At 38.0% G+C, this 14,201-nt stretch overlaps 1 protein-coding gene across 3 annotated transcripts in view; it reads right to left on the bottom strand.

Moving 5' to 3' along the window:
• Positions 1-14,201, bottom strand: part of LOC111504686 (kin of IRRE-like protein 1) — an 833,154-nt gene that overhangs the window by 174,840 nt on the left and 644,113 nt on the right. The gene's annotated exons all lie outside the window — the stretch shown is intronic.

Below are 14,201 nucleotides of genomic sequence, written 5' to 3'. Positions count from 1 at the left end.
ACTTCAAGTCGAATTCAAAATCAAAAGCCTTGATAATCTTCGTGCAACGGTAGTTACTCTATTTGAAAAACTTCAGATGCAAAATAAGAATAACGGGATGATTGCAGAGCGTTATTTGTTCCCACGCTTCGACCTTCTCGTTTGTTTTTGACGAAGTCACTCCCTCCAAAATGTTCTTTGAGACAAGTACCTTAAGCGCTTCTCTGACGGTCTTCACTTTCTCAATGTTGAGTGGCAGGGTGAGGAAAAGCTGGGTATTCTCAGTAATGTGGTCCACGTTGCGATGAATGCTCGACTTTAGTTGCCCTTCGAAGATGTCACTTATCAGTGTATTGGTGAAGTCGATCCTTCTGGTTGAATGTCCTTTATTTTTCTATTCTATTATGTTCCATAAAGTATTTGAATCATTGCTCAAAGCAGAGTCAACGAGAGGTTTTTTATCTTTAATATAATTTTTAACCAACTCATTCAGCTCAAACATTTCATCATTGGGTCCATTCAAAAGAAAACCTCTCCTGCATCTTGTTGTCTACCATCGATCCAGTCAGTCCGCATGTTATGCAACATTTTATAAATCCAAGTCGTACCGAATGGGAAGCCAGTGTTGATTGAAACTTTTTGGCCATTCTTGGAATTTTTATCTACTCTCCCGTCTTTCGTCAAAAAGTAGGAAGGTAGGTGAACAAACTGTTCCAAAAAACGGCACATTCCAAATATAACCGGGGTAGATGACATTCTCTCATTCGAAAAGATGTTTTTACTCAGACTGTTTAGTAAGTTGTAGAGTGGTGGACATGCGATCAGGGCTTGCAAAATAGAGTTGACATAACAGTGATTGTTTTGATTAAGCAGACCCCTTGGCTGCAAGTTCACTGCCCTACCGTCGATCATATATGTAGATAGAAACATGCTCATCTTATAACAGTCTGGATCTACAAAATGGTGGGACCTTCTGGAGAGCTTGAAGGGGCATAAGGGAAAATTATCGTTGAACACATTTTCGGCATCCTGGTCAGTAGCGATTTCGTCAAAATTGTTGACGGGTTCAGACATAGGCGAATGATGGTGGTTCATCGTCGGGAAGATCATAGTGTGCGGGTTGTTTGGCAAAAGGTGAAGATTCGGCAGTTTGTTGAATCACTGCAAAATTTTCATGGATTTGAACATTTTTTCTCTTCTGCATTTGTCCTTTTATGATGTTGAAACTGCTAGTGTTGAGTTTGCCTGTTAAGTCCTCTTCTACAATTTTTTTAGAACTGAAGTCTGATTTACTCTCATTAACGTTTGAATAATGTTTAACAGAAGAAGCTGGGGAGAAATCCGTAGTATCATACCAGTTTAGTGGGCTAAAGAAAATTTCATCAAGACTTTGAGAAGGAGAAATGGTGCCAAGGATTGATGCAGCATTTTCTCTCTGAATTGCAATGCTGATTCGTTGAATAAGAAATGATCTTGCTCTAGAATCGCCTGTTACCGTAATTAGTTTTTGACCTATATCTCTGAAAAAATCGGAAGCAAAGGAAACAAAGCTACCAAATGTTTCAATGGCAATTTGATAGAAAATATATCTATCTCCCAGACAAATGTATTTCCGCTGTTTCATTTTCTCAGCATATTCAGCGGCCCCACCAGATGATTGCGAAGTTGAATTGAGATGAGAACGAGCCAAGGTATCAACACAGGTGAAGTCCCAAACCAAAGGTTTTCCATGTCTCCAAGGAATGAGAGACATTCCATCAGGACGTTTTCCATCATCTCGGCTAATTCCAAGAGGTTCAATCACAGAAGGGATATTGGCTGTTGACAATGCTCGTTTAATTATGTCATTCCCTGCATAATGTCAGGAGAAGCGACCTGCACCAAATTTACAACTGAGGCCATGAGTACCATTTTCATCGACAACGAAACCGCACCGACATTGGTGATTAACACAAATCAAACATACTAAACGAATACCTATTGAAATTCTGAAACATTCGTCGTCTAATAATGTTCCCAACGATGCAACGGGAAGTGCGTTTTATCTGCGTTGTATCATGTTGATTTCATACTGAAGAAATTAGCGACACACTGTTTCGTTATATGGAATCTGCGTAATTTTGTGTCTATTGAAATTCTTAAAAGTTATTATTATGCACATGTTTACTCTGCCCTCAATTACTGTATTATTTGTTTTGGCAACTGCAATAGAATCAGTGACTTATTAATTTTCCAGAAAAAGATTATTAGAACAATTTGTTTTAAAAAACCACTCGATTCCTGTTAACCACTTTTTGCAAAGTTGAATATATTAACTGTTACTTGCATGTATATTCTTAATTGCGTAATCTACGTTAAATCAAATTGCTCCAAGTTTCAGAACAGAGATGATACATGTCTTCTTTCGGGCTTCACCCTGAGAAAAAACTATAACATTTTAATTCATACTCATAACTTAGCCAAGGTCACTAATGGACCTCATATCATGTCAATAAAACTGTACAACAAGCTCTCAATATCCATTAAAAAAATAACTAGTGTAAAGCTCTTCAAACAAAAAGTTCGGAAACTATTATGTGAAAAGGTATTTTATTCACTTGATGAATTTTTTCAGTCTGATTTGGAATTTTAAATTTTAATTTTTGTATCCCTTTTATGGTCTAAATGTTATATAGTATATCTTATAATTATGTTGTTTTATGATTGTGACCTCATTGTAATTGTACTGAGTAATGTGACTTTTTCCATGCCTTCCCTAGGTCTACGGAAATAAAGATTTTTTGATTTTGATTTTTGATTTTGATTTGAGTATGATAATATTAATAATAATGTTTTCATTTCCAATGAAGAATAAAATGTTATTCGCCTCACGCTACTCAAAAATCCCACCCGAGGGTGCTCCATCACTCAACTCCTGCTATTTTGAATATTATAATAAAAGTTATAACATAAAAAACTAACCTAACTAATCCTAAAACATAAATCTACAACACACAGTTTTTCGCATTTTTTTAGTCACTTGAATATTCATCAACAACAACATATAAAGAAAAGAAGTAATATGGAAGATGAAGAGAAATGAATACGGGTCAAAATACAGGCTGGACCTGGCCCGCCATAGGCTGGAAGCTCTTATACAAATAAAACATAATACTGACGACTCAAAAACTAATGAAGGCTCAGGATGTGGCGTGTACTCCAGATCACTTAGCCTAAGGATTAAGTGGGGAATGGAAAAAAATACCAGCGTGGTCCAAACAGAACCGGCTGGTATCTCAATCGCCACGAAAGAAATAACCAGGAAAAGAATTTCTGGTAAAAACATAACAATCTGCACTGACAGCAGACAAGCCCTATTAGCCTTGAAGAGATAATGTATAACCTAGGGCTAGTACTAGAGTGTCACCAAGATTTAGCCAAAGCCTTGGTAGATAATGAATTTGTCCTGAGGTGAGTTAAAGGACACGACAAAAGTTAAGGTAATCGCATTGCCGACTCTTTAGCCAAGGAAGCGGCTGGACTAAGAATTTTAGGACCCAGTGGCACCTACGGCTTGATGACTTCAACAATTGCGGAACTAGCCAAATATTACACCCATGCTCAATCATGTAAGACATGAGATGGAATAAAAGGATGAATTTTTGCCAGGATCACCTTGGGCGACCCTGGGTTGAATTTCTGATGGGCCACTGTCAACTAAGGAAATACTTCCATAATATTGGGCTAATGGACACAATTGTATGCAGCATGTGTGAACAGGAAGATGAGACTGCCAGGCATGTTCTATGCGATTGCCCGGAGTTATCGTCAATAAGAGAATGTGTGTTCGGCGAGTCTTGGCCTACACCTGCCGATATGAAGGGGATGTCTCCAAAAGATCTGTCCACCTTCCTGGAAAGGACAGGATGGACGATGACCTAGGAGGACAACTCCTTGGGATGATGTACAATGGGTCACATGTGGCCTAAGTGCTGTGAGCTTACACTCACCCTCTCTACTCACTCACCCACCCGCCTCATGGATTATTGATGAATAATCATCTCGCTTACTTCAATCAAATTGAAGTTTAGTAATGTAAATTTGTTGCACATGAAAGGTAGAGACTGCGTTTTTTCAGGTTGATTGTTAATGAATTCTGGTCAAACCATTGCTTCGAAACGGTAACACCCATTCTCAACTTTGGTTTTCAATTAATTTCAACTATAACTGATTCACGAAAAATTGCAGTGTCATCAGCAAATTAGGGTGTTTTTTGGTACTTCTCATCCCATTTACGTTATTGATACAATGAATAGACCGACCCGTAACTTGATGTTGTTGTTTATTGTATGTATGTATGGGTTCCTCTACCGTACACCTAAATCCGGTGTCCTCCAGGGCTCAGTCCTTGCTCACTCCTAATTTCTGATTTACGTCCACGACGTCTCCTCGACCCAAAATCCTGATAACTAGAATCTCAGACTTTTGGGAGAAAACCTCAGACTCCAAGACTCGGAATTCTACTTGAGGCTCACCTTCACGAGGACCCTCAACTGGGAAGTCGACCTGAGAGAAACTCTGAACAGAGTCCGGAAAAGAGCAAATCTACTAAAAGCACTGAGATGCAAGCTCGGGAGATGCGACAGTAAAACCCTCCTGCACACTTACAAAACGTTTATCAGACCAGTTCTAGATAACAAAGCCACAATCTACTGTACGCTTCTCCCGAGACCATCCGACCGCATCCTAGTGACCAAGAGAATAATCCTACTCAACATCCAAAACCTCCCTTGATGCTATCCATCTCAAACCTTATACAACTTAGTGAATACTACACCAAATGACCTACGATTTCAGGAACTTCAAGGACGATACGCGACAAGAACGATGAGCAGCAATAACACCGATGCCATCAATACACTGAACACACCATGGACTCCCCGTGGAGGACCCAAAAGGATACCTAGGAAAAGCTCCCGTTTCCCCCAACAAGACTCCTGGGAGCAATGGAAGATCATTAGGAGTAGATCCAATACATCCTGAAAGATGTATTGGACAACATCCATCCCCGGCCTAACAACCTGAACCGATGTAAAAACTGACCAACGCAACGGACCCGGACCACTCCAACGGAACAACGAAAAAACAAGAGGAACACACGACAACATGAGACAACACAACATGAAGCGACACACACAAAATCTCCTAACCCTGAAGAGGCATGAGCCTATAGCAGCCCCCTTCTCAAAACACTATCTCAAACATAATGTAATTGACCAAAACTTGAATAAACGTTTTTGAATTGAATTGAATTGTTTCTCTACCGAGAAAGATATAAATTAAAATGTTTGTGAAAATTGTGTAATAACTATCACCATGATATAGATGAAGAAAAGTGTGGGATCTAGAATGGTACCTTGTGACACCCCATATTTGATAAGCATGTTTTTATTTTATGAATCTTCAACAGTTTGAGACACTTTAATCGAATATAAGACCTGTTTCTCCTATCCCGTCACTCAGTAATGCAATCATTATTTAATAAAAATATAAATTTTCCGTCGAAAAATTTTATATCTGATCTTGAACCCTGAATAATTGGAAAAAAAACTTTCGAAATCTCCCTGCGAGAACGAGATATATTAAGTTTTTTCTCCGCTTACCGAGTAACGTATACGAAATTAATTTCAGAGTCTGGGAAAATATAATAAAACTAAATGAAATACATCAACTTGTTATGCAGAGCAAGGGTATCTTCCATTTTCGTGTATTAAAGTTCAGCGGAATATTTCGTTGGGAGTTGCACGAAACCGAAGTTGGTAACGTAAGAGGCTAAGTTTGAGGCGTACTACATCAAATTTATGTCCGTGTTTAGGACAATATGAATGTAATAAACTGCAGCATGCACAAAATTCTGAACCTAAAAATGTCATAGTCTTTTGTAACTGATTTTAATAAATTCCTAATCTGGAGAGAATTCCAGTCGCAGCAAGGAAAAAAATTCTCAGAGGCTACTTTGAGCTCCGTAATGAATTCTGCAGGAAGATTACGAAATAAGTTTGGCTACAATAGAAGGGCATGAGAGTACAAGATACCAAATATACCAAAGGAGAAAAAAGAAATAGGTTGATATGCTACATAATGAGTAAAATTCACATAGAATGCTGCTTTTTAAATATTCCGGAACTATCATAGTTAACTAACTGTAATGTAGGCTGTCCTTGTTCATCTTCGACTGCCTGAACCACTGTCCATGCTGTTTTTGGTACCTTATGAAACCGTCTTGCACCAAGTTCTTGAACGGCGTACGCAGAATCTGTCTCAGGTGGAGGAACAAACCCCCCATGAGCAGGTTAGCGAACGTTTGCGCTCAAGTGGTGATTCACCGAAACCAGAGGTAAAAAAGCCCTGGGCTTCGTTAAGAAGCTGGGTTTATTTAGTAGAGTGTGAATAGGTGTGAGCCACAATAAACCCTTGCGGGTTGTGGTGGAGGGTCGAATAGACCCGCTCACTTTGGACTTTACCTAACCAACTGTAGGGTACCTTCGATCAGAAGGGTTAATTGGGTGACAATTAATTTCCTGCCAACGTAACGAATGTAATTCAATTCCTCTTCAGGGCTCTGTAAGAATAAATTTCAATAAACATACCTACCACAAAACTTTTAACTGTTATCATTTCAATTCCACGGGAAATCATGAATTCTCAATTGAATTACTCACCGAAAATGAGTGAAAAATAACTATTTTGAAAATATCAGACACATTAGATGCATAATAAAAATGAAAGACACTGAAATAATAAAATTTTCGAGACAACAACAACAACACTACAGATAGACATGAAACGAACGAATAGCGTTATCTATGATACTGATATGGAAGTGTCTGTCTTTATGAATGACAAAAAAAATGAGAATGGAAAAAAGTGGAATTATTAAGGTATTTTACTGATTGAAGTGAAATATGTCATATTAAGGCCATCGACATCTCTTCTAGTGTTAACAGTATCGTTTTTGAGAATATGTATCATTTCACTTGAAAGTCTCTCAAGTATATACGATTAAAAATCTAGAATAGTCGGATGTTCAAAGTCACAAATGTGTCCATGTGCTCTTAAAAGTGTCCAATTGAATTAGAAACATTGCGTTGATAAAAAAATGTTTTTTTTTAGAAAATTGATCATGTTACCCAACTCACCCTGTTCGAAAAAAAAAATTGATTGATTATATATTTTGGCTTGAAATATTGGCAGCAAACAAGATAAAATTGGTTTTCTAAACGAAATAAAGAACATCTACGGTTATGTGGCATATTTTGACATGAAAGTCCCGATAATTCTGATTGGGAAACTTGCTATAAAACGTAACTTCAATGTGAAAAAAAAATGTATCAACACATATTTCTACTATTTTTAAATATTCACAATGTTTGATGCCAGAGAACTCACCTCTTGAAAATACCTGCCACAAGGCTTCATTAAATTTTCAGAGAAAAAAATTAATATATAAATAAGGTTTTCTCATTGGAAAGTGATGATATTTGAATTCGATTAAAAAAAATCAAAGATTCAGTTTTCAAAATCAAAATATTCTCAAATTTCCAGGCATATGATATCAAGCAAAATGAACTTTATGAAAAAACTGATTGCTCCCAAAATATTTTTTTAAAATCTAAAATTTTCTCGAAATCAACAAAATCTCACTCCTTTCGAAGCTTCTATAATATTTCACGACAGCTGTGAATAGAGACTCAGTAACATCTAGACTCAAACTGAAGCTTTGCGAAGCACTAATATAATCTAAAGTGTCTCACTGTGTCTTACTGATGTACAGCTAATTTTTATCTACGAATTTGAATTGAACCAAAGCGCTGCCGAAACACCCCGAAAAATCAACCAGCATATGGCAATGATAGTGTAAATTAACGCACTGTTCGAAGTAGGTTTGCGAAATTTCATTCTGGAGGTTTTAGCCTCGAAGATGTGCCCCGAAGTGATCGACCTACAGTTATCCGAGAATTTGAGGCTTCTGGTAGAGACTGACTCATCACAATCGGTGTGTGTGTGATGGCGAAAGAGCTGGAAGTCAGCAAACATGCAGATTTTGATGGTTTGAACCGTAATGGAGAGGTGAAAAAGCTCAAAAAGTGAATGTTTCACGATTTAAATGATCGACTTCAATGAGCCACTCAGGTACTTCCCAAAGGCGAAAACCCTCCAAAAAAAGACCATGGTTACTGTATAGTGGTCAGCGGCTAATGTCATTCACTATAACTTTCTGTAACTGGGCCAAACCATCACAGTAGAGTCCTATTGTGAGATAATTGACGAACTGTACCGAAAGTTGCGTCAGCAGAAGCCGGAACTGGTCAACAAAATGCTACACGACATCGCCCGTCCACATGTCACACAAATCGCCGTCCGAAAATTTAATTAATTCAGCGTTGAAGTTCTGCCTTGCCCACCATACTGCCCAGACCTCTCGCCCACCCACTACCATATTTTCAAGGCCTTCGATAACTTTCCCACTTGTGGAACCTTCGTCAATCAGTTCTACGCAGAAACGGCCTTCGTCGGCTCCATCGTATCCCGAACACACAAATTTTATGCAGACGGAAATGATAGAGCAGATATTTGAATGGACTTCATCAAATCCAAAACACACAATTCTTATGCTGATATTTGCCAGAAATTTGAATGAAAATTTTTCGAATAAAGTTTTGCGTTTCAATTTTTTTGGGTTTCTGAAAATCAATAGATAGACTTTCATTTTCCTACGAGCGATTTGTTACCATTTTCTATCTCTATTTTCTGAGAGAAATCGAAGAGAAAACTTTAACCTGCTACAGACAGAGAGATAGGCAGATGAAGAGACAAACAAACAGACGTACAGGCGACATAACTGAAAGAAATATTCATCAGTCGACTTTTTTTTTACCAGAGTAAAAATTTTCGACTCTACGAACTGTATCACTTCATACACTCTTCAAAAGAATTTAAGGATCACCTCTTTGAAATGATCGTGTACAAGAAGTTTCATGATAAATATAATAATGTGACCTTTGGCAGTGAACAACTGTGATAAGAAACAAATGAAGTTGTTTTCGTCTCTCTATATATATATATATATATATATATATATAGAGCCTGACTCCAAGTACTCACCAGCTGTCAATCAAACTTACAAGGTGCAGTTCACTCATTTTTATGTTTGGTGCCTTCTGTTTATGTACATGGCAAGTTTTAGAATATTTCTTTCTGACAATGATGTCACTAAGGCTATCACGTGGATTAAAGATGATGTTCCTGAACGTCAGGTGAATCAATGGTAGGAAGAAATTCAATCAGTGGTTTCTAGACTCTAGAACCGCCATCAACAACTAGAGACTGTCCATGGGAGACCAGGTCAAGAGCGACGAAGGTCCACTGCAGCCCAAAAGAACAGGTTTTTACGTGTAAGTGCCCCCAGATGCAAATTTTCAACAGCTACAAAATGAACTAAGTCGAGCAGCACAAATTCAAATTTTCGACTGTGGAAAGCGAATTGAAATATAGACGACCAGTCTACGTACCTCGACTCACAGCACGTCACAAAAAAGAAGGAATGCAGTTTGCTTGAACACAACAAAACGTTGGCAACTGAGGCATTATCGTGAAATACTCTTTTCTGATGAGTCTGAATTTGCTCTTTCTGGTAATGATAGTCGCGCCAGAGTATATCGAAGAAGAAATGAGTGTTTTATACCCTGTTGTTTAATTTCAAAGACCCCATTTGGGAGTGGATCAATTATTACATCATAACACTCAATTTATGATGCAGTGTTTGGAACCTTTGGTGTAGTAATGACTTTCACTGGAGTTTTTTCCCAACACCAAATAGTTTTACATTTCGACACGTGTTTCGATCACTAAGTGATAATCTTCAAAAGGAAGATTAGCTCCAATAGCTGACCTACCTACTAAATAGCAAAGTGGCTCACTGAGTAATTTGAAACCTTGTCTATTGCGGAACCAGGTTTTAGTATAAAAAACTCTTTAAAGTTCATACAACATACAAAAAACGTGGTTCTGCAAGAAGGTAAGATTTAGGTTTCCTTTGATGTTAGTTCCTCATTTCCTAGCGTCTCAATTCCACAGACCTTGCAATACCTCAGGGAATTACTAGAAAAAACTGATTTCCATAAAAACGAAATCGATGAATTCGTTTCTCTTACTAACTTGTGTATGAAATAAAATCGGTTCCAGGTAGAAGGTTGCTTTTATGAACAACAGGAAGAAACGGACATGGGAAACCCCTTGTCCCTCTACCTGGCAGACCTGTTCATGAGCAGATTCGAAATGGAAACCAAAGAAAAGTCGAAGTATTTTCCTAGGATTAGGTATGTGGATGATATTTTCGTGATATTCGATACCAAAAAATCGAATATTGAGGACTTTGTTTCCTTTTTAATAATAGAGTACCATTAATAAAATTCACGTACGAGTAAGAAAATGAGGGACAACTACCATTTCTTGAAGTTTCGGTAATGAGGAGCCAATATGGAGAGTTAGAATACGATATATCCAGAAAAAAAAACAAGCACGTACAGGTATATAACAGACAGTTCACATCACTGTGGACAGCACAAACGGGCTGGATGGAATTTTTTAGTGCATCGTTTTTCGACTTTCCCTCTTACACATGATCGGTTCACAAAAGAAAGACGTACAATACAGGAAATAGCAGCCACTAACGGTTTCTCGAGGGGTATTGTAGATGACATAATGAGGAAGAAGAAGTTTAGGTTAAGAATGAACGAAATCTCGACTTCCAGAAAGGACAAAAACCAAGACAAATACATCTCACCACCAATATACGAAGAACTTTGGAGAGATTTTCAAGGAACTAGGTATGAAGCTGGTTTTGAAGACGATTCATACAATACAGAGCTTTTCGGAAGTCCAGAAGACAAAGTCAAAAATTCGGAAAAGTCTGGAATTCACAAAGGACTGCGATGCATAATATCATTATGGATAGAAAAAAAAACTTTAAAAGTAAAATATAAGGAACACATAGCACACTTAAAATATGGAATACCTGAAAAATCAGCAGTCGCCCATCATATTTTGCAACAAAACCATTCCATAGACTTCAGTTCATTAGGATTAGTTAGACAAGTTAACAACAACAGGCAACTAGATGCCTATGAGACTGTGGAAATTGGTAAACACAATAATGTTATGAATAACGATGACGGACCTATACCAAATAGCATACTATATAGCTTGTTAAAATAATATTGTTAGGTTTACTGATTACTACATAAGGACACATTGCAAAAATAAATTTAGATAGGCAATATTGTGAAATTTATTTTTTATAGCTGAAAATTGTTTTATATACAGTTGAACATATATTGTGAAATAATAGATAAGGCAAAATTGTAAAATCAATTTAGGGTGGTATACCTGTATGGGTGGTACACCTGTAGGGTTCACCTATATAGCATAAATAGCGTTAGCTTCGCGTTAGTTTCTAGTTCAATCTTTCTCTTGAAGACGATCACTTGGTGATCGAAACACGTGCCGAGGTGTTAAAAATAACGATTTGGTGTTGGGAAATAACTCCAGTAATAGTCATAACACTCAATGATTGTAGAGACCTTGTAGTCCTCTGCAACGGATCTCTGTCTGCCCAAAGGTATATTAGTGAGGCATGGGATGTCCAGATACGTGAGAGAGCAGAAACAAGAGGGCATAATTTCATTTCAATGCACGATAGGGCTCGTTCTTGTGTTGCAGGGATCGTGCGTCAGTGCCTACGAGCCAACAATATCACAACTTTGAGGTGGCCTGCTTGCAGCCTGGATCTGAATCCCATTGAACATGTCTGGGATTAACTGGAAAACAGTAACTCAAGCCGTCATCACTTTGAATGAGCTGGAAATCGCTCTCCGAAAAGTGTGGAAGCGTTTGCCTTAAGAAAACCTCAGGTGGCCCATAAGAACCATGCCCCGGCGAATCTGAGCTTTGATTTCCGTCTGAGAAGGAAACACAAGATACTGAGTTATTGTAACTCAGAAACAACTTTTTGTTAACTTTTTTTTTCGAAAATTGAAGGGTTTTCATTTTGATTTTGGTAGTTCTTTGATTTTCTCACATATACACAATACACAACAAAATATTATTCAATAATTTAACATGGATTTGGTAGTCATAACATATAATAAGTTTCCTTACTCAAGAAGTTATCCTTCAATTGTTTTAAGGAGTGTATATTTATTATCCTTTATACTCTGCCTAACGAATTGTCTCAAGCAACTCCTTCATGAATCCCTATTTCAAGTTCAGCGTATAAACGCGACAAAGACTGCAAATGTAGATTCAGTACGTAGTTGTCTGAAAATGATTAAGCTTTGTCAAATGTTCCACCTTCAGAATAGGTGATGGATGAATACCGTTAAAGCAACTTCTTATCTGCCTCCGATGTTTATTCCTTGTCTCCTTCGTACCCTTCTCGACGGCCTGAAATAGCAACAACCCAATTACTAGACATTCTCCACTGTCTACTCAATCAACTCAGGATTTACCCACGGAGGCTCGGCAAAACACTTTCCCAGCTGTAACAATGTGTTGATAAGCTGACAATGTATTGGGAAATTGGCTCCCAATTTGGCTCATTTTCCAATTCTCGGCGGTCGATTTGTCACTAATTGAGGTTTGGTTCTCTCGAGATGTTTATCAGCTTTTTTTGTGGAATGCAACTACAATTCAATTAAGTGATTGAGTGATAAGTCATTATCTATTTTATTTATATTTGAACAGTTTCTACAAAAATGAATATGTTATCCCAAATTGTCTTTCTGTGTTCGATAATTGTAGGGGAAAGTGGGGTAATGACAGTCAAGGGGTAATCGTGGTCGGTATAATATCTCGGTAACGACGGTAACGCAGAACGCTCTGATCGGTGCTGCCTGCTTGCGGCACGATCTCGAACTACTACTCGAACGCGCGCCATCTTGTCAGTCGTCGTTTGGACGTTGAGTGAGTTGGAGTGTGTTTATGTTGCGCCTCATTAGAAAACCTGTCGTTTAAAGTGCTGTTTTCACACGTTTCACTGTTCCCGCTGATAAACCAATGGTCAAGCAATGGTCATTACTATAACCATTGCTGTTTATGAAGGTATTATAACAGGTTGTTGTTGATTTTTTCTTGTGAAATAAAACCATGCGTTCGGGGTAATGGTAGTCATACTGTTTGGGGTAATGGCAGTCATTATGTCAACTGACCATCATTACCCCATTCGTTATCAATTTTTGTTTTGTATGTTTCAGATGGCGAGGAAGTATATTAGAAAAACTGAAAAAGCTAAGTGGACAGCAGAAGACCTTAAAAAAGCTAAACAGGCTGTTGATAATGGCTTATCAATGAGAAAGGCCGCGGAAAATTTTGGAATACCCTTTAGCACATTACAAGTCCGATTAAAGAGCGGTACTGATTCTGACCCACGCTTAGGCAGGAAATGTGACTTTCCTCCTGCCCACGAAGAAGCTCTAGCTGATCATGTAAAGACACTGTCTAAAATTTTCTATGGAATTACAGCAATAAAAATAAGAAAAATTGCGTTTGAATATGCAGAAAAGTATCATTTAAAACATAGGTTTAACAAAGACACTAAAATGGCTGGCTTAGACTGGATGTATGGTTTTACGCAAAGACACAAGATAAGTGTTAGAAAACCTGAAGCCACAAGCGTAGGAAGAGCTGTAGGGTTTAACAAACAAGAAGTCAGTCGTTTTTTTAGTAATTTGGAAGAAGCAGTTGATAAATATAAGTTCAAGGATACAAACATTTGGAATGTTGATGAAACAGGGATAACGACAGTGCAGGACCCTGGTCTAATTTTAGCAGAGAGGGGGCAAAAACGTGTTGGCTCCATTACCAGCTGGGAAAGAGGCAAAAACATTACCGTTGTATGTGCAATGAGCACAGGGGGGTCCTACGTCCCTCCTATGTTCATTTTTCCAAGGACGCGTATGTCCCAGTTGTTGGAAAAAAATGGGCCACCAGGATCAATCTACGGCTGTTCAAAGACTGGATGGATAAATGAAGAGCTGTTTTTAACTTGGTTACAACACTTCGCTGAATTTACTCACACAAGTGTAGAGAACAAAATGCTTCTCATATTAGACAACCACAGCACACATTGCTCCGCTGAGGCTTATGCCTTTTGCAGGGAGAATGGAGTGGTTATGGTTTTCTCA

The sequence above is a fragment of the Leptinotarsa decemlineata genome, unplaced genomic scaffold (assembly GCF_025532065.1).
Source record: "Leptinotarsa decemlineata unplaced genomic scaffold, Ldec_3_MD MMD2_tig00026328_RagTag_RagTag, whole genome shotgun sequence".
Classification (NCBI taxonomy): Eukaryota; Metazoa; Arthropoda; class Insecta; order Coleoptera; family Chrysomelidae; genus Leptinotarsa; species Leptinotarsa decemlineata.
This window is presented reverse-complemented; position numbering and strand designations above follow the sequence as displayed.